General features: G+C 50.2%; 1 protein-coding gene across 4 annotated transcripts in view; it reads left to right on the top strand.

Annotated features, from left to right (window-relative positions):
- LPIN1 (lipin 1) overlaps positions 1-19,295 on the top strand; it is a 130,131-nt gene that overhangs the window by 48,104 nt on the left and 62,732 nt on the right. For 2 of the 4 annotated variants that reach the window (XM_080813329.1, XM_080813328.1), the window contains exon 1: positions 13,446-13,531. The exons of the other annotated variants lie outside the window; for them this stretch is intronic. The gene's annotated coding sequence lies outside the window, so the exon portion shown is untranslated. Of the gene's footprint in view, positions 1-13,445; positions 13,532-19,295 lie in introns of those variants that run through there. 4 annotated transcript variants of the gene reach the window in all.

The raw sequence follows: 19,295 nt of genomic DNA, 5'->3' as shown, positions 1-19,295 counted from the left end.
TGTCCCTTGATTTGGGTTTGTCTAATGTTTTTTCATGATCACACTGAAGTTGTTAACGGTATTGAGAAAGAGGCAACTGAGCTGCTGTGCTTCCCCAGTGCTTCCTACGGGGGTGGGAGGTGTCACTGTGCATCCCCAAGATGTTAACCTCAATGGTCTGGTTAAGGCCATGTCTGCCAGGACTTTCCACTCTGACTTCCCTTTGTTATTACTAAATATTTTGAAACCTTGGAAATATTCTGTTTCTGCTTTGGCCCTTGTGCACTAACCTCAGCTTCCATCAGTGGATCCTGCCCAGGACAATTACTATGTATTATAATATAATAATATAGTAATATTATAATATTACTACGTATTATAATGGTGATTTTTCTGCCTCCCTCATTCTTTCTCTACTTTTTAATTGGAGTTCTTCAAGGAAGAGTTGTGTCTTCATTATTCACTTCTTTATTAGGTTATTATTTATATCCATATGGATTTATGAATTGTTTTGAGTTATTTGGGTTGTCATCTAGTAATGCTATTTTGTTGGACAAGTTCCAACTTTGGCCCTTGGGGGGTGTCTCAGGTCAGCCCCTGGACTCTTTGAACATGCTTGTCCATTTTTCTTTCTTTCTTCCTTTTTCTCCTCCCCCTCCTCCGCCCCTCCCCCTCCCCTCTCTCTCTTCCTCCCCTCCCCCTCCCCTCCTCCTCCTTCTTCTCTTCCTCTTCCTCCTCCTTCTCCTTCTTCCTCTTCTGCACTTCTTTACTTTCTGCTACCACAAGGTCCTCTGGGTTCATCTGGTACTTTCCCTGCTTAGGCCCTGGAATCAGTTCTCCAGTGAACCCTAATTTCCTTGATTGGAAAATGGTATTTAAAAACCAAGACCTGGGTGTGCATGTCTGTGTTCACTGCTGCTGGAGTGTCACCGCTTCTAGTCCCTCTCGGTGAAAAGAGATGAACATATATGTATGTATAGTAACCTACACATAGACACACATATATGTTGATCGATCTATCACCTATCATCTACTCACCCATCCATCAATCTCAATCATGAGTTCATATCTGACGCCAGTTCAGACCACAAGATACATTCTAGCATTCCGCCCCCCACTTTCATATAGACTCTTTCTCCAACAGCAAGAAACCTCACTCCTATTATCTGCAATTTATTTACTTATATTTTCATCTCTGGTATCCCAATAAAGCAGCTTCAGAATTATTAATCCATGCCCCTGTGAGAAACTCATGTATCAGCTGGAGGACAGGGTTTGCGTTCGGTCTGTGTAGTTGTTAGCCTCATGCTATATAGTCAAAACACTTGCTGCCAGAGTTAGGTCACTTCTTTTCTTCTCCATCCTCGTCAGTGTGATTCTGTGATTCATTTACAGTACAGTTAGACTCATTTGTCACCACCTGCATTCTGTCTTCACTCCTGCATCCTGTTTGACTTTTGAAATTTACCTAGCGAGGTGTTCTTTGCACGGTACTATTCTCTGAGTACTGACCAATGCGTACAGTCCTGTATCCACCATCCAGGTTCCCTGCCTGGTAGATTTCTTGTAAACAGTATATAGGTAGGTCGTGCTGTTGTATTCAGTCTGACAATCTTATCTTTTCACTGGTGTATTTCATGTGATTTTTAAAAAAAGATTTTATTTATTTATTTGACAGACAGAGATCACAAGCAGGCAGAGAGGCAGGCAGAGAGAGGAGGAAGCAGGCTCCCTGCTGAGCAGAGAGCCCGGTGCGGGGCTCGATCCCAGGACCCTGAGATCATGACCTGAGCTGAAGGCAGAGGCTTTAACCCACTGAGCCACCCAGGCACCCCTGATGTGATTTTGATATGGCTGCATTTAAATCCACCATCTGATCAGCTGTTTTCTTTTTGTGCTGTCTGTCCTTTGTTGTTTTTTTTCCCCCTCTTCTTCTGCCTTCACTTATGTTCATTGAACATTTTTTGTGACTCTGTTTTATCTCCTTATTGACTTGTTATTTGCATCTTAAAATTTTTTTTTTAAATTTCTGAAATGCTTACAATTCACATCTCTAACTGGACTTTTCCTTAAAATAATAGCACTGCATGTGTAGGGCAAGGACCTTGCAACAGCCCGTCCCAAGTGTTCCCTCCTGTCCTCTGTGCTTTCACTTTCACATTAGCGCACAGAACATCACTACCGTGCTTGTGTTAGACCAGGGCTGATACGCTGTGTCACGTGGGCCATATCTTGTTCACCACCTGTTGTAAAGATGATGTTTTATTGGACAAAGTCATGCCCTTTTGTTTACATGTTGTCCATAATTGTTTTTGTGCTATAAGGGCAGAATTTTGCTGCGACAGAGATTATGTGACTCGGCAAAGTCTACAGGCGACTCTGTAGACTTTGGTTTCCTATGGTTTCTGATGAGAAGTCTGCTGTCATGCTTACCTTGTTCCTCTGTGTAATGTGTCTTTTCTCTGGCCATCTTTGAGATTTTCTCTTCACCTTTATTCTCAGTAGTTCAGGTGTGACATGCCTGTGTGCACGTGCATGTTTATATGTGTGTGTTAGTGCCGGTATTCATCCTGCTTATTTGCTTGGTGTTTTGAGAATCTTGGATCTGCGGTTTGCTGTCTGTCAGCAATTTGGAAAATTCTAGGCCATTATTATTATTATTTTTTAATATTTCTTCTGCCCTGATTTCTCCCTCTCTTCTCTTTCTGGGATTCCATTAGATACATTTTAGACTGTTTGATATTGACCCAAGCTCTTAGATGTCCTGTTCTTTTTTTTTTTTTTTTTTCCTCCCTCTCTCATCCTTTTTTTTCTCTTTGCATTTCGGTTTAGATAATCCCTAATTAACTAACTTCAGCTTCGCTGATTCTTTCCTCACTGTGCGGAGCTGACCGACGAGCTCACTGAAGGTGTTCTTCATCTTCATTATGGTACTTTTCATTTCTAGCGTCTTCACTGGAGTCTTACAGTTCCCATCTCTCCATGAAATTACGCATCTGACCTGTGTGATGTGTACCTTACGCATTAAAGACGTCAACCTATTAGTTAGTTAAAAAAGTCCCTATCAGGTAGTTCCAACATTCGTGTCTACCTGAGTCTGGCTCTTAACGATTGCCGTCTGTCTCCTGGGAGCGTGGTGCTTTTTCTTCTTGCCTTTCCATTTGCGGTCAAATTATTTTCTTGAAAGCGGACGTCTTGGTAGAACTGTAGAAACTTAGACAACTTGTTTTTCTCTGCAGAAGGGGACCTGCTTTCCCTCCCAGTAGGTCTACAGTGTGGAGGTATGAGCTATTGCTGTGTTTACCCTCCTTGCACCAAACCCGTCAAGTTCGTGTTGGTACACTTGTGTTTTTAGGTGGGGTGGGTTTAGCAGAGAAATGTCTGCTTGACTCTCGTCTGTAGAACTTTCTCTTGCACTGAACCTCTGAGAGGCTTCCTTTGTATGTTATTTTTTCTCTCTGTGCTGCTTTTGTTTTCCCCTGGTTCTTGTTCTCGATAGCCTGACCGTGTGAGGTGGTAGGGGTAGAAATTTCTGTTATTTGACGAAGCCCCCCGGGGAGGCTAGCTGCCTGTCCCTGGCCCATAGAACCCTGACTTCCTCCTTTCTCCTGTCCCTGCGCAGCAGATCTAATAGCAGCCATAATTTTGAAGTAGTAATGAACGTGTATAATATTTCGCAGTATCTGCAACAACTTTGAGGGGGGCATGGAAATACCTGTGCTTTTTTTTTGCTGGTGTTGGTGTTGGTCACAGGTCCCGTTACTACTATTGTATTTTGCATCCAGCATTCGTAACAGAAGGAGATACTCCTACATCTGAGTTAGCAGTCAGTGAAATGAAGATTTAATTTTTTCCACATTAAGTTCATAGATTGGGGCTTTCTATCCGTGGATCCTTTGGAGTCCTAACTAACCTGATTTTGAGAGAGAATACACAGGATGAGGGAAGGAAGGGAGTAATTAGCAACTTGCCCTGTGGCCGGAATCAGGTTCCTAGTGCTTCTCTCTTGAATTAACATGAGCACCCCGCCCCCCACCATACTGTCAGCTTCTGGCTTGGCTCACTGAACAGAAGGTCAGGAAAAGCCTATGTCCTGAGGACAGCTGGGCCAGTGTTGGGGATGCATCATGAAAAACAAAATCTCCTTCTCCCCCAGAAAACCTCTCTACCAAAGGAGAAGAGAAAGAAAATGTTTACCGAATAAACATCGGACCAGGATGTGAGGTGTATCACAGGGAGCTGGCTAAGAGACTGCACTGACAGAAAAAATTTCATCCCTTTCTAGAGTCAGGCTGACACACCACACTGAATAATGTTTTCAAGTTCAATGACTACTCGTCCTCAAGCAGGAGGGACCGGACAGCACCATTTGTCAGGCACGCTTCGTCCTAACTTACCTGCTAACGGAGCGGTCATCTGTGTTATAGTGTAAGGCCTCTAGCCAAAGGGAAAATGAAACTTCTAGCATCCCTTAGGATAGGACCTAGTTCCGCAACTTGGAGTGAGGCGTGGCACCTGCGAAGTTAGATGGTGCCCACCTTCCCAGGAATCCTGGGAGAGAGCCGTGAGAGGTTTACCTTTCAAAGAGACGGCTTCCAGGTCCCCAAAACATGTCTGAGTTGTACGGGTGCTTCGAGTTGAGGCTTATTCAGCCTTTAAGATTTACTTACATCTCCAAAGGGCAGAGAAGGGATTTATAATAAGTGCGGTGTCATAAATGCTCTAAGAGAGGGAAGGTGATCTCTCTCCCTTAGTGCACCAGGGAGGACTGGGAGGATTGTTTTTCTTCTGGATTCAGATTGATCCTTGCACCAGAAAGGAGCAAACAGGCTGTAGCTGGGCCGTGCCTCTCGAAAGACTTGGGGAGGATGCGGGCTGGAGGGAGGGGTCGGGAAGATGCTGAGGACGGGCTCCCACGGATGCCGCAGGAGGGGCTCCTGCCGCTCTACCATCTTCCATGTTCCTCGTAGACACCTGTCGTTTTCCTCATGTGAGATATTCACGTTCTGCCTTGGGTGAAAGGGAAATTGAATTTAGCTCTCCCGAGTCCAAGGGACATGTGTTTTAGTCCAGGAAATTGACTTTCATTCTCCTAAGCGGGTGATTCCTTCCTGCGCTAATTGAACCCGGCCGATCCATTCATCTGTGACTCAGCATGTCTCAAGACCTCCCTGTGGGCCCAGCACACACTGGACACCGGAGAAAAGAGGAGAAAACACGAGTCTATTCTTGCACGCAAATTGGGGAGTCGCCCCACAGTTGTGAGACATGACACTGCGAGCTCACTGTCCCCCATGCGCCTTTACTGTGCCTTCCCGTGTGCTGTTCCTTCTGCCTGAGATGCCTCGGCCTGCACACGGTTCATCTGTCAAAAGTCTTCTCCCTCCTGAAGGCCCGAACCTGATACCGTGTTTGTTAGAGGCCTCCCAAGGGTTCGTAGTAAATACAAATGATAAGAATTATCATGATCAGTATCAGGCTCACAGAGTGGACTGTGTATATTGTACCAGACATTGCAACAAGTGCTTTAGGTCATGTATCCTCCAAACAGCCCCACGAGACAGGCATTTGTATCCCAATCTAGTAGAAAAAGAGACTGAGGGTCAGAGAGGTCAAGTGTGCCTCCCTTAGATCCCATAACTAGCAAGAAAATCAGAAGCCCGGCTGGGAACCCCTTCTCTGGGTGGCTCCTAGGCCTCTGTGTGGACCCTGCCTTCTTTGCTTTTCCATGGCACCTCACTCCTCTTCTGAAAAAACACTTGCTCACTTCAGGTCTGTGATATCTGGCAGATTTAAGAAGGCCCGGGAGAAAGCCATGGTTCCTGGCTCATTTCTCCCGTCTTCTCCAGCGTTTAACATTGTGTCTGGGGTGCACTGGGTGAAGGAAAAGGGGTTGTGAGCAGAACGGGGAGCTCCGGACCAGGGAGGGAACTGTGACCTGAAGGTGGCCATCTCCAGGATGTCAGCAACCTAAGACTGTGTATAACTGTGCGAGAGGGTGACCTGGGTTGATGGGACTTTTCTCTTGGAGTGTTGGAGATAGAGGATCTGAAGGGAATGGCGTGTGGAGGGGAGAGGCGCATGACAGGCTGTGGGGCGGCCAGACCGATGAAGGAGGAGAATCTGGAGTCGGGGGAGCCGAGGAAACAGGATGGGGTTGAGAGGAGGTGGAGTTATCCCCATGGGAAGGGACTGAGTACCAGAGAAAACCACCATAGATCAAGGCCCATGTCCAGAATCCCTGACTCCTTTGACTATATCATGCTCTCCGCGCACACACAGTCACTTTGCTTGAGCTGGCTTGTATGGGTTCCATTGTATGGACACTTAGAAGAAATGTAAGTTACACGGTGGCCCTTGGCATGGGGGGCTGGGGGAGGGGAAGATGGACTTTGAGAGACACCACAGTGGCCAGGATACAGGCTAAAGGGAAGTGGGCTCTGGGAACACTGGTTCTTGGAAGGGACTGGATCCGGGAATCTGGTTTGCAACATATCAGTGCTGGGTCTTATCCTGAGAAACTGTGCTTGATGGATGGATGTGGACTATAGTCTGGGCATTGAGAGTTTGTTGTTGTTAAGAGAGAGAGAAAGAGCGAGCGAGAGTGAGTATGAGCGGGGGAAAGGGGCAGAGCGCAGAGGAGGGAGAGCATCCTTGAATCCTCAAGCAGCTGAGTGCAGAGCCCAGCTCACGGCTCCATCCCAGGATCCTGAGATTGGGACCTGAGCCGAAAGCAAGAGCTGGACGCTTACCTGACTGAGCCGCCCAGGCGTCCCTGGGCACTGAGAGTTGTGACAGCTTCCCAAGTGATTCTAATACGTGACACGTTTTGGTGGGAAGCATGACTTTAGAATATTAGGGGTGGGTGAGAATGTCCAGTTCTGGAATGATTTTGTTTATTGTAAGAACAAGAGAGGATGAGCTAGAGGAGTTGAAATCCTCACAGTGTAGAGTTACTTTCCCCCACCAGCCCAGGTTCTAGGTTAATAATAATTAAAGAGGTTGTATTTAGGCTGAAGGCAACAAGCAGGCGCCAGTGTGGATGGCTATAGGCAAGCAGCATGCAGCATTTAAATTCTGCACGTTAACAGGTGTTGTAATTTGTTGGCAGATCCAGTCCTTTTCTGCTTCCTGAAATTTTTTTTTTTTTTAAGAGCTGACAAAGGATTGCATTATTAAGGAACATCGATTTTATCTTAACTGGTAGCAAAGTTCCATCGGTCAAAAAGCCTAGTAGCTGAGCAAGAACCTGGAGGCTGGCCCAGATCCCACAGCCCTGTAGTAGGCTCCCGGTGTCTTTGCAGGAACCAGATTTTATTCCGGAGTCAGCTTTCCCCACTGAGGTCAGAGGTTGAATCCCTATGCTTAGCTTTGATGTCCAGGTTGCTGGACGAGCCCTATCTTCATGACCTCAACTAAGCCTAACCACCTCCCCATCTCCAAATGCCCTCACATCGGAAATTGGGGCTTCAACATATAAATGGGGGGCGGTGGTCAGGAACCTCACCATGCATTTCTCAGTTAACTCCGAGTATGTTTTCTTTTTGGGTAGATTCAGCTAGAATACACTAATATGGCCTCATCAATGGTTAAAATATTAGAAATTTAGAAACACTAATTACTAGTCATTGTCCCAAGTTCCCTAAGTGGCCTCACTCCTGTCACCTCATCCGTCCTCCCCCTTCCCCTTCTAACCTCCATAATCCAGCTGGTCCTGCTCCCCTGTGCCTGGTGTCCATTCTGATTGGCAAACGCTCAGGCCATTCCAGATGGGGTGATGATCAATCTGGGACTGGCAGAGACAACTGTTTACTGAAAGCTTGGGGACAAGCTGGGAAAGGTCAAGCCTATAAAGTAAACTGAGACACACCGATCTGGGGCTCACATTGTAGGACACATCCTCCAAGGTGTGTGGGCTGTTTTGCAGAGTTAAAAAAAATGAAACAATATGAAATTTTGTTTATGAAACATGAAATATGAAAATCTACTTGGCTTTATTAAGTCATAATGAATCAGGCAGCATCCCATCTGCAAGTCGAGAGGGGAGCTCAGAGGAGTGGTATAAAATACAAAGTTTTTATGGGAAGGAGAGTGGGGCAAGAAGTTGGCAAAAGAGAAGAAAGGATTGTTTCAGGCCAGGTCAACTTCCCCTAGGGAGAAGGATAGGAATTCTTTATTTTATTTTATTTTATTTATCTGACAGAGAGAGAGAGAGAGAGACAGCAAAAGAGGGAACATGAGGGGCGCCTGGGTGGCTCAGCGGGTTAAGGCCTCTGCTTTTGGCTCGGGTCATGATCTCAGGGTCCTGGGATCGAGCCCCGCATCGGGCTCTCTGCTCAGCGGGAAGCCTGCTTCTCCCTTCCCTCTCTGCCTGCCTTTCTGCCTGCTTGTGATCTCTGTCAAATAAATAAATAAATAATCTTAAAAAAAAAAAAAAAGAGGGAACATGAGGAGGGAGAGTGGGAGAGGGAGAAGCAGGCTTCCTGTTGAGCAGGGAGCCGGAGGCAGGGCTCCATCCCAGGACCTTGGGATCATGACCTGAGCTGAAGGCAGCTGTTTATGACTAAACCACCCAGGTGCCCTGGACAGGGGTTCTTACTAGGTGGATTACCTCATCTTACTTTATGGGATGGAGAGGTCTGTGTGACAGATCACCTCTTCGGGTCTGACCAGAAAATGCCGGATTTGTCAGCTTTGAATTCCACTCCTGGGGACACCTGGGTGGCTCAGCCAGTTGAGTGTCTGTCTTTGGTTTGGGTCACGATCCCAGAGTCCTGGGATCAAGTCCCACATGAGGTTCTTTGCTCAGCGGTGAGCCTGTTTCTTCCTCTGCCTGCTGCTCCCCCTGCTTGTACTCTTGATTTCTCTATCCCCCGTGCTCTCTCTCTGGCAAAAAAAAAAAAAAAAAAACTTAAAAAAAAAAAAAGATATTATGTGAATTCCACTCCTGAAATTGCAAGAGTTTTCCTCATGGTTTTCTTATTCTGGGGGCAAGGGATTCCTTCCCCTTGGGCCGGTGGCTTTTGTTTTAACAATAGAGACCTGGGTCCTGCAGGCCCAGAGTGCCCTGGGAAGAAGAACCAAAGTTCTAGTCCCAGCAAAAATCTCTTTCTCACCTTGCCTGGGTCCTTAAGAACCTTCTCCAGAGGAGGAAGGGTGTCCCAGCGTCTCCTGATCCCAGGGGAGACAGGCTGGGAGCCCTGCCGGGGCAGTCACGGACTTGCTGTGGTCTCCCTCACCCCGTCGGAGGCCAGCCAGCACCTTCCTTCACCCCTGCACACACCAGACAGCCCTGCCTGGGAGGTTCCCACGCCCACAGCTCTGCTCCTGCACACCTGGCCTAGATTAGCCCAGATGAGGGCCTGCGCAGGGCACCAAGGTCAGCAGACCCCTCCTCCTTGGGGCTGGAGCCTTCAGGTCGTGGCAGTCCTGGTGTGGGGACAGTGTTGGGGGGGATAGTTCTGTATGTGTATTGGTGCGATTGGTCCTGATTCCGACCCCAAACCGTCCACTCACTGCGGTCCCATGCCGCGTCTGGTCTGCTCCCTGGGGCAGCTCCCAGCGCTCCATGCAGGGCCTGTTCTAGAGGGAGGCTGGTGTGGGCCCAGCGGGCACTGTCCCAGAGCAGGCCCCCTGGTGAGGCACAGTGCCCTGTGCCCCAAGCCTGGGGGTTTCCTTGCCTTGTGGCCGCATCGTGGACACAGCTCCTGTGTGTCCTTGTCCTCGGCTGCTTGGCGTGTGCTCAGGGCGGATATGCGGGGCTGTCTATTCCACATAACTGTTAGGGGGAGTTAGGTGGTGTGTCCTCCAAGATCCAGCTGTAGCCCACCATCAGCCCCTCCCCTTTATCTCCCTGGGACTTCTTTTGCTCTCTTGGATGCCTCAGTCCTAAGGGACATCCCCTTTCCAGTTTGGGGGTGGGCCTCTGTGCTTTGGTTGCCTACGTGTGTTTCCCAGGCCTGCCCTCCTCCTCCTCCTCTCCTTGTGGGGCCCAGTGTCTCCCGCGCCTACCTCCCCTTCCCTGAAACTTGCTTTGGTCAGCCCACTCACCTGCACCCAGGGGACCCACTCTGTCTCTGGCTGCTTTCCGGGCTGCTCTGTCCCCCGCCCTTTGAGGGGGTGAGATGGCACCAGGTTCTCACCTGATTTTGGGGGATCCCCAAGCTGAAGTCACCTACCTCCTGACCAAGGACTGGCTTTGGATCCCGAGGAGATCCCCTCCCTTCCCGAGAGCCCAAGTCATCAATCATCCCTGCCAGAGATCAAGGGCAGCCCTTTGGGGGAAAATTCACTGTTTTTTCTTTAGTGTCTTTCCTTTCCCCGGGGCATTTACAGAGCTAAGCATGGATCCACTCCTTAGAGGTGTCAGGAGACCAGTCATCCATATCCCTACTGACAATGCGTCCTGGGGTCCCGTGAAGAGAGGCATTTACCCTCCCTGCCCCCCCCCCCCATACAGAGCCCTTTCCATTGTGTGGGTAATACATCTGGAAAAGTTCAGAGTTCCCAGGATATTGCATTTATTATTCCTGGCTAAAAAGGGGGAGGTTTCCAGCTCAAAGAGGGCTGCTTTTACAGCTCTCCTCACTGTATGCACAGAATGGTTGGGGCAGTTGGAAGACTGTCATTGTTTGGTGCTTTCTGGATGAGGGGGTCTCGGGGGGGGATCTCTGGGCTCTCCTAGGAGGGAGCTGGGCGGCCTGCTGTGTCCTGGAGCTGAGTGAGCCCAGTGGTCTCTCTCTGGGTCACAGTGGGGGTAAGCACCGGACACCTCCTTCTGGGAGTCGCCACTCCCTAATGTGGGGGGGGGTTAGAATTTAGAAATATTTCAAGTCAGCCACTGTGCCATGACTTTCACACGGTTTAGACCTTTCCATCCTCACAGTGGATCTGCCTCCCATTTTCCAGATTGTGAAACCGAGTCTTTAGAATCAAGGATGTGTGTGCTGCTTTGCCTGGCTTCACTCAGCCCTTCCTTCCTCCTCCTGCTGGAGACTGGAGCAAGTTTACTTATCTCTGCGGTCCCTTCTCATTTCTCATCTTCCGAGTTGGGCTGAAGAGGGCAGGTGCAGGGATTGGCCAAGGGGATCACCTCAGCTCTCCTGGCTGAGTCATAGCCTTGTCACCAGCCTAGTAGCTGACAGCACAGAAAGGGCCCTCTCAGGGGGACTCCAGACAGGGCAGGATCAGAAAGCGAAATGTATTCTAGTGCATGTTCTTTCCCGGAGACTTGTCTGAAAATATGTCCCCCTTCAGCATCTGGCCCTGTGTAGATACGGTGGCAGGAATGGGGAGAGCGGGGGAAGCACCTCCCCTGAGGTGGCGGGCTAAGCTTGGCAGCCATCAGACCTCGCTTGGGGTGACCTGGGGTGACCTCAACCCCACTCTGCCCCACGTTCACCATTTGTAGATGAGTACTTCGGACTGGATTTTCGTCTGTGTTTAGAACTCTAGTCTCCAAATTTTAATAATTCAAGATCTATTTTAAGCAAAGTCTTCACTTAAGTGGCCTGAAATTGCACTTTCCTTCCAGAAAGCCTTTCCATTAGGGTAGCCTTGCTTCTTGACTCCGAGGCCAAGTACTGCCTAGAGAGTGGGGAGCGTACGAATGTTTCCTTCTGGGGCTCTGCAATTTGCTGGCAGCGGTGGTAACCTCTTCGCTCTAGTCTCAGAGACGCATCCCTGTGGAGGAATCTCACTCGTTATTGATGATCTGCTTTGTAGGCCCCTTCCTCCCAAGTGCCAATGGGAAGGGGTCACCTGCTTTCCTGGGCACAGGCTGCCTCCATGGCAGTCACCCCAAGACCAGCTTGAACGCACCCAATGATGACCAGCTGGAAGGAGACACATTACCTGGGCAAAGCGCCCGGGGCAGATGACCCCCGTCTTCTATGAAGAACCAACCCCGCTACTCTAAAGATGCTTTCCCGACATCATCCCTGGGATGGCTGAAAAGCATCTCAAAGTTAGAGTGGCCCAAACTGCACTCCTGACTTTTCTTTCAAGCCTGCTGCTTCTTCCTTCTGGCTCTCAGTCACCAGCACCCTTGTCTCTCAGTTGTTCAAGCTCCATATGGGGATTTAACCCTGGATTCACCATACCCAACCCACCCATACACCCGCCAATCCATGGGTTTTAACTCCAAAATATATTCGAGGTCTTTCCACTTCTCACAACCACCTCACCTCTTCCATCAGAGCCGTATCGTCTCCTCTGGTTTCCTGTAGTGCTGTGTGCTCTTCTGCTCTGGCCCGCTACGACGCTCCATTTTCCACATAACAGAGATGTGGTTTTGGAAAAATTAAAGTTAGGGACACCTGGGTGACTCCGTCCGTTAAGCATCGCCTTCAGCTCAGGTCATGATCCCAGCCAGGCTCCTGGGATCGAGCCCGCACTGGGCTCACTGCTCAGCGGGAAGCCTGCTTCTCCCTCTCTCATTTTCCCTGTTCCCTCTCTCGCGGTGTCTCTCTCTGCCAAATAAATAAATAAAATCTTAAAGAATGTAAATTAGATCATATAATTCTCAGGCTTGAAATCCTTCTCGGAATATCTAAACTTCTTAGTTGGCCTACAAGATCCCCCAAATTGGGTCCCTGCTCCCCTTCCAGCTGCCGCATGTCTCCAGCCACTCACAGAGGGCCGCCTCAGGACCTTTACACCTACTGTTTCTGCTCTCTAGAAAGCTCTGCGCCCAAATCTTTGTAGGACTCCAGTGTTTCTTGTCATTTAGGATTTCCGTCGAGACGTGACTGCCTGCGACCATCCGTCTCCGTCAGGTGGCCGCATATTGTTTTCTTCATTATTTGTCCCTTGCCTGTCTCCTTGCTGGGGAATGGACGCGCCAAAGGAGCGGGTCTCTTGTTCTTAGTGCTCAGAACAGAGCCGGACAAGTATTTGCTTAATGAGTGGATGAAGCAGGAGTGTTTGGTCGTTTGAATAAAGGTGAAGGTGAACCAATGTTGAAAAAGTAGGTGTAACTTGCAATTTGGCGAACAAGGCTGCCTGCCACCACATGGTTGTAGAAACTGAGGCCCTGGGTCAGAAACGTTAAGGGACTTGCCTGGGTCCCACCGCTCTTGAAGAGTAGGGCCCAGGTGGCAGCCCGCCAGGCCCTGGGGGTTTCGGAGCGCTTTGCCCCGCTGCCCTACAGCTGAGGTTGCCAGTCCCCTGAATTCAGAGGCTTCCCGCAGCACGTCAGTCTAGCCCGGAGAATTAAATAAATGACTTCGGCTTTGGGTAGGATAATCAGAAATGTGGCCTAAGGTGACGGGCCCAACAGGAAATCTAAGGTGGGCGGTATAGAAAGGGCTAGCGGACCGGATGGAGCCTTCCTAGGGTGGAGACTCCGAGGCCACCGGCCAGGAGGGCCCGGCTCGCGCCTCGCGGAGGCCCTCGCGCGGCCCCGCTTGCCGCGCCTCCGCCCCGCCTCCGCCCCGCCTCCGCCCCGCCCTCGCCCCGCCCCAGCCGCCGGGGGCAGTAGGCGCTGACAGCGGGCGCGCGGCGGACGGAGAGTGTTTGCATACAAAGGCGGCCACGCGCGCGACGCCGCACGGTGAGTAGACGCCTCCGCGCCGTCCGCCGCTTGCCGAGCGCCAGGCCGAGCCGCGGCGGGACCCCGGCCGCTACCGGGCAGGGGCCGCAGCCTCGGCAAGGCCGGGCGGGGCGGGGCCCCAAGAGCGGGGGGGCGCGCGCGTTGGGGCCGGAGCGGTAGCGGGGTTGGGGGACAGGGCCGGGGACGGGGCTGACCGGACGCGGGAGGACGGAGCTCGGTCTCCGCGGCCCTTTCGGGGGAAGTGCTCCGGCGAGGGAGGCGGAGAAGCAGGTCCGGGGCCCCGGGCGGCGTCGCCAGCATCCCTCGGGCCTTCCCTTTCGGGGCGCACGCCGGGCTGACCTTGACCCGCCTGGTGGACCCCAGGGGGCTGCCGTGGGTCCCTGGGACGGCGGGACGGGCTCCATCCAGCGGGGACGGGTGGGTTCCGGCGGTGTAGCGGGCAGTTCCTGCGATGCGCCCGGAACTTTTGTGAAAATGTTCCCCGGGGCTTAGGAGTCTTGCTCTGCAGTGGAGGAAACTGAGGCCCAGGGAGGCTGACCTACGTGAACAAGGTCACAGGGCTGCTGGGCGGCAGGTTGACCAGGGTTGGAATCCGGTTCTCGGATTACCTTTGTTTTTTTTTTTCTTGCCAGGCCTCGGTGCATCTTTCCTGCAGCCCAGTGGGCGCTAGGCCTGATTAGTTCCATCACATGCCCTTGCGAAGAATTTTATTTTGGGGAAGGTCAGGAAAATGTAGGATGAAAAGTAGTGGTTTGGAAATAACTCAAGTGCCATAGCGCTGCGGTATAGGTAATGGGCGGCTAATTTACGTGGAGAGTAGTCGCTGGAGAAAGCAGATGTCAACCCAGCGTTTGACCACCAAACAGGAAACTTGAACTAAAGAACCCGGTAGATTAATTCAGAGAGTTTTTTTTTTTTAGCACTCAGTAGTATCCCCAGGATAGTAGGAGTATTTTGGAAAAGATGAGAGTTTGTAAGGTTTTTTTTTTTTTTTTTTTTAAATCTGAGGAATGGCATGATGATTGTGGATTTTAATCTGTTCTATAATTCAGGTCTTACAAATTAAAGGAAGCGATTGAGGAATGGGTAGTAATTGAGAAATAAACACACACTTCCCCCTCCCCCATGTTGGGAGACCTGAGTTTGACTTACGGTTCTGTGTTTTGATAATTCTTCGCATTCGTCAACATTTGTATTATTATCCGGCATGTTTATTTCTGGATGTGCATTTTGGAGCTTTTCTTCCTGTTTGTATGTAGGGCTGTGTAGTGTTGTGGAGCTGGGCTTGGCCAGAGTCTTGAACCTGAACTTAGCTCTTCCTGAGCTTGCTGGAGGCTCCTGTGCAAGTGTGCTCCCCACCTCCGATCTCATTTATCAAAATCTCCTCGCTCTAGACAAGAACACACTGCAAGGCACAAACCTATCTGCTGAGTCTGGTTCTGTGGGACAGAACTTGAGGGTTCATGGGAGGGCCTTAAGGATCGAGGGTTCATGGGAGGGCCTTATGGATCTCTGTGTCCTTGGGGGACCTTGGGAATGGCTGGGGAGAGTTTTCCCCAGATGGGGTGAGGATGGCCATACTGGCCCTGCCAGAGGGAGGTCTGTGGGCCCAGCCCTTTCCCAGTGAGCTGAACTCAGAGCCCTGGACCAGAGGGAAGGGGAGGCCAGGAGATGGAAAGATAGTTCGAAGAGGCCACCATGAGCCTATGGGGTGCCGAGGCTAGCGCTTTGCAGTTACACTGGACACTTACCACTGTATGACTTGGGCCAAAGACTTAAATTCTCTGAACCTTGGTTTCTTCATCCGTGAAATGAAGAGATAACTATACCTATTCAGGATATTACTGTAAAAATGAACTGAGATATACAAGAGTCCCTGGGACAGAATACAGGGGCCTTGACTCACTGCGGAGGTTGTTATTTTCGGGAGGAACACAGGGTACCAGTGAGGAGGACTGTTTGTAGGGCTGAGACATTTCTGACCAAGGCTGGCCCCTGGGCTGCAGATCATCACTGTGGGGGACCCCCCGCCTCCCCACCAGTTGTCTCCTGTTGGGAGTTGGCCTCTCCCGGGTCCTCTTTCTTCTGGGTTCGGGGTACACAAGACAAACTGATTTGGGCGAGCATTCGGATGGGTATGGGTGAGGGTTGCCAGCAGCTTCTTGCAGGGGAGGGCTGGGGATGGGTGGGCGGTGGTATTGCAGCAACTGGAGTGGCTTTTGGAGCATTTTAGAGAAACACCAAGAAGACTGCAATCCGTTTGGGACACGGAGGCTAATGCTGTGACCTGCTTGCACGACAGCTTCCTTAGTGTGACTGGGTGGGGGGCGTTTGGAAGCTGTTGAGGTCCTGAGGAGGAAGACAGGAGGTCTAGAGGGATCAGTGGCGCACTGTCAGCACTGGGGCGGGCCCCCTGTTAAGGGGGATGTCACACTGTACATTTTATTGCATACTACCTCCGTTTATTATGGGGTAAGCCCACTCAAAATTGGAATGGAATTTGTGAAAAAAGTTAGGCAGGGCCCAACTTAATTCTTCACGTATGGAAGACTCCAGGTGCCTGTTAGCTGGTCATTTCGGAAACGGGAGCTTTCTAAGCTGTGAGTGAGGGGCCTAGTACCTGCTTTAGCTCGGGGAAGGGGGGAGCTGGCTGAAGGTGCCCTTGCTGTCCTGATGGCCTGCATTGGCCTGCCCCCTCCTTCCTGTGTCCTCCCCACTTCCCTGTGCACCTCTTCCTCTTCCTCCATCCTACCCCTCCCCTCTCCCCACCTTTTATTCAGCAAACTGAAAAGTAAGAAGTGAGCAGGCAGAGGCTGGGCCGGGCCGGGCTGGGCTGGGCTGGAGTATCAGCTGCAGAGTGAGCGTCTCGAGGAAGAGGTCGGCTCTGCACAGAGCTCCAAGTCTAGGCATAGGTCAGTATTTGTCATAGTGCATGCAGTGTGAGACCTGGTCATCAGATCAGTTTTGTTGGCCTACAGACATTTTAAAAAAGTGAAATAGAAAAGGAGATACCGGGCGCCTGGGTGGCTCAGTGGTTTAAAGCCTCTGCCTTCAGCTCAGGTCATGATCTCAGGGTCCTGGGATCGAGCCCCGCATCGGGCTCCCTGCTTGGCAGGGAGCCTGCTTCCTCCTCTCTCCCTCTCTGCCTGCCTCTCTGCCTACTTGTGATCTCTGTCAAATAAATAAATAAAATCTAAAAAAAAAAAAAAAAAAAAAAAAAAAAAAAAAAAAAAGAAAAGGAGATACCAGATAATGCTTGGTGGAACTTGTTTTAGCCTGTGATATGCATGTGCGCATGTGAGCGTGTGTGTGTGTGTGTGTGTGTGTGTGTGAGAGAGAGAGAGAGAGAGAGAGAGAGAGATTGCGTGCCCCCCCGTGGAGGGAGGGCAGGGTGTGTGGGGAGGGGGAGCCATACAAACCCGCGGCCCTGGCTTCCTCCCAGCCCACAGCAGCCACTGCCTGCTGGGGGGTGGCTCAGGGTGGCTGGGCCATGTCCCCTGCCCAGCTGAGAGGTCGGGACGAAGTGAATGGACAGGGCTCAGGCTGGAGACAGCAGGGAGCTTTTCAGGCCGGTGAGCATGGCCACATCTTTTAACCCTCCGACCAAGCTGTGTGAGTCCTTCAACAACTTAGATTTTTTGCTGGTACTGAATGCTGGGGCTTTCCAGAAAAAAGCTACAGCTGTTAGGACATTCAGGGCTCTGTGTCAACCATCTATTTGTTCCTAGTGCGATGTTCTCTATCTTGCTCTCGAAGCTGACTGTGGACCCTGGGATCAAGATGCACCTGTTTTCTAGAGGCTTCTGGGACACCGAGAGCACATTTACCCCTTGTGCCTTGTTCCCAGAGGTCCCTCTATCTCCTTGGATACGTGTACTTTCTCTTTCTGGCAAAATCTTTCTGCGTTCACGGGTCTCACTAGTCATACCCTTTGATTTGCAAAAGGCAACATACAAGCAGCAAAGGTCATGGGATAACAGGGCACCATGGCCCAACGAGACGTTCTCCTTGGCAACCACTTCTGCCAAATAATTTCTTGCTGGGGAGTTCTGCCTAATCGCTGCCCAATCTGGGGGTTGCCTTTGGGCTCAGATTTTTGAACAAAGGTATTATCACCCTATGGTAATAGAAACATACCGTTCTAATATTTCTGCATTAATTTTAACCTATGATATTCTGTGCTGTTCTCTTTTTGGGAAGGTGCAATTTAAATTGTTAAGGCAAGAGCCTTCATTCGGAGTCTGGGAGCCGTTTGTGACCACGGGATTGGCACGTGGCTTGCATTGGGTGCACGTACTTTGAAAAGAACTTCACATACCTCCAGTCCTGTGAGGCAGACAGTGTTCACCCCATTTTACAGATATGAAACTGAGGCTTAGGTTAGTCATGGGCGCGTGGTCACAGGCTAGTGGGTGGCAGAGCTGGGATCGGAACGCCAGCCCCCTGCCTCCAGGAGAGTGTGCATTCTCATCCTCTGAACTGTAGGCAGCACTCTTGAACATCCGCAATACTGGCCCTCCATGAGCTTCGGGGTGGAGTGGGTGGGGGTCACACGGAAGTGGAAGTCACGGAATGTCAAGAGGACATTCTTCTTGACCAAGACGCAAACGTGGAGGGAGGGCACCTGCAGCTGTGCAGAGGTAGGATCCAGGCCCTGCGCTCGGTTAGTTAGTTGGTTAAATAGTTAAGAGCCAGAGGATCAGGGTCTCAACCTGGAGTGGTTTGGCCCGGCGCACTGGCCGCCCTGCGGTGTAGATCTCTCCGTCCTCTACTACTGTCCAGGCCTCTTGTGCTCCTTGGCAGGGACCCGAGAACTCTCATCACATGGGATTATAAGATCCGAGCGTTGCAAAATCCCAATGCTGGAGGAGCTGAGTGGTCACCCTCTGACCTTTCTGACCAAAGCAGGAAGCCCCCTGTCACCCCTTCTTGTCCCAGCAGTTTCATTGGCTGGAGACCCCAACACTGAGTGTGGCCAGAGTTTTCCATGCCTCACCCAGTTCTCTGAGGTCATTCAAAGTTACTGTTCAAATAATACATACGCATGTGAAAAACAAAAGCCAGAACCAACACTATGGACATGAAAATGGTGAAAGCGAAGGTCTAGTTTCCACAACCAGGTCCCTAGGCCTCAGCCTGTGGACCTTGTTTGGTATGTAAATCAGTCCCCAATTTTTTATTTTTTTATTTTTTGTGCATCTCAGACTATGTAAAAGTAATTCTTAAAAAAATTGATTCATTTTATCAATATTTGTATATCCTTTCACTCAACAGATACCTTTGTCGATTTAGTATTTGTGGGACTACCTCTCCCTGTTTTTTTCTTTTTTTTAAAAATCAGACTTATGATGTTCTGTTACATGGTTTATTTAACCAGAGTCCTATAGATATTTAAATTGTTTTTAATTTTCCCTATTACAGTCAATGCACAATTACGGTTTTGTACACCACGGATCTTACAGCACTAGGATTGCTGGCGAAGTATTTGCCAAAGTTGAATGTACCCCAGAACTCACCCCGTTTATTACCCACCAGCAGGGGGTGATGACTTGGTTTCCCCTGCTGTCATCAGCCCTGCGGTTTTTATAAGACCCTCTGAGTTTAGACCATCTGAGAGGCCTCTTTTGCGTATCTTAAATGATGAGGTTGAGTATCTCATGTATCACGGACCGAATGGGCTTCTCTGTGACCTCGCTCTGTATTCTGCCCATTTTTCCTACTGGGTCAGTGTGAGGCCATCTTAAACTGACTTTCATTGTGTGGA

This window comes from Martes martes, assembly GCF_963455335.1.
Source record: "Martes martes genome assembly, chromosome: 9".
Lineage (NCBI taxonomy): Eukaryota > Metazoa > Chordata > Mammalia > Carnivora > Mustelidae > Martes > Martes martes.
The sequence above is the reverse complement of the archived record's forward strand: the minus strand, read 5'-3'. Positions and strand labels throughout refer to the sequence as shown.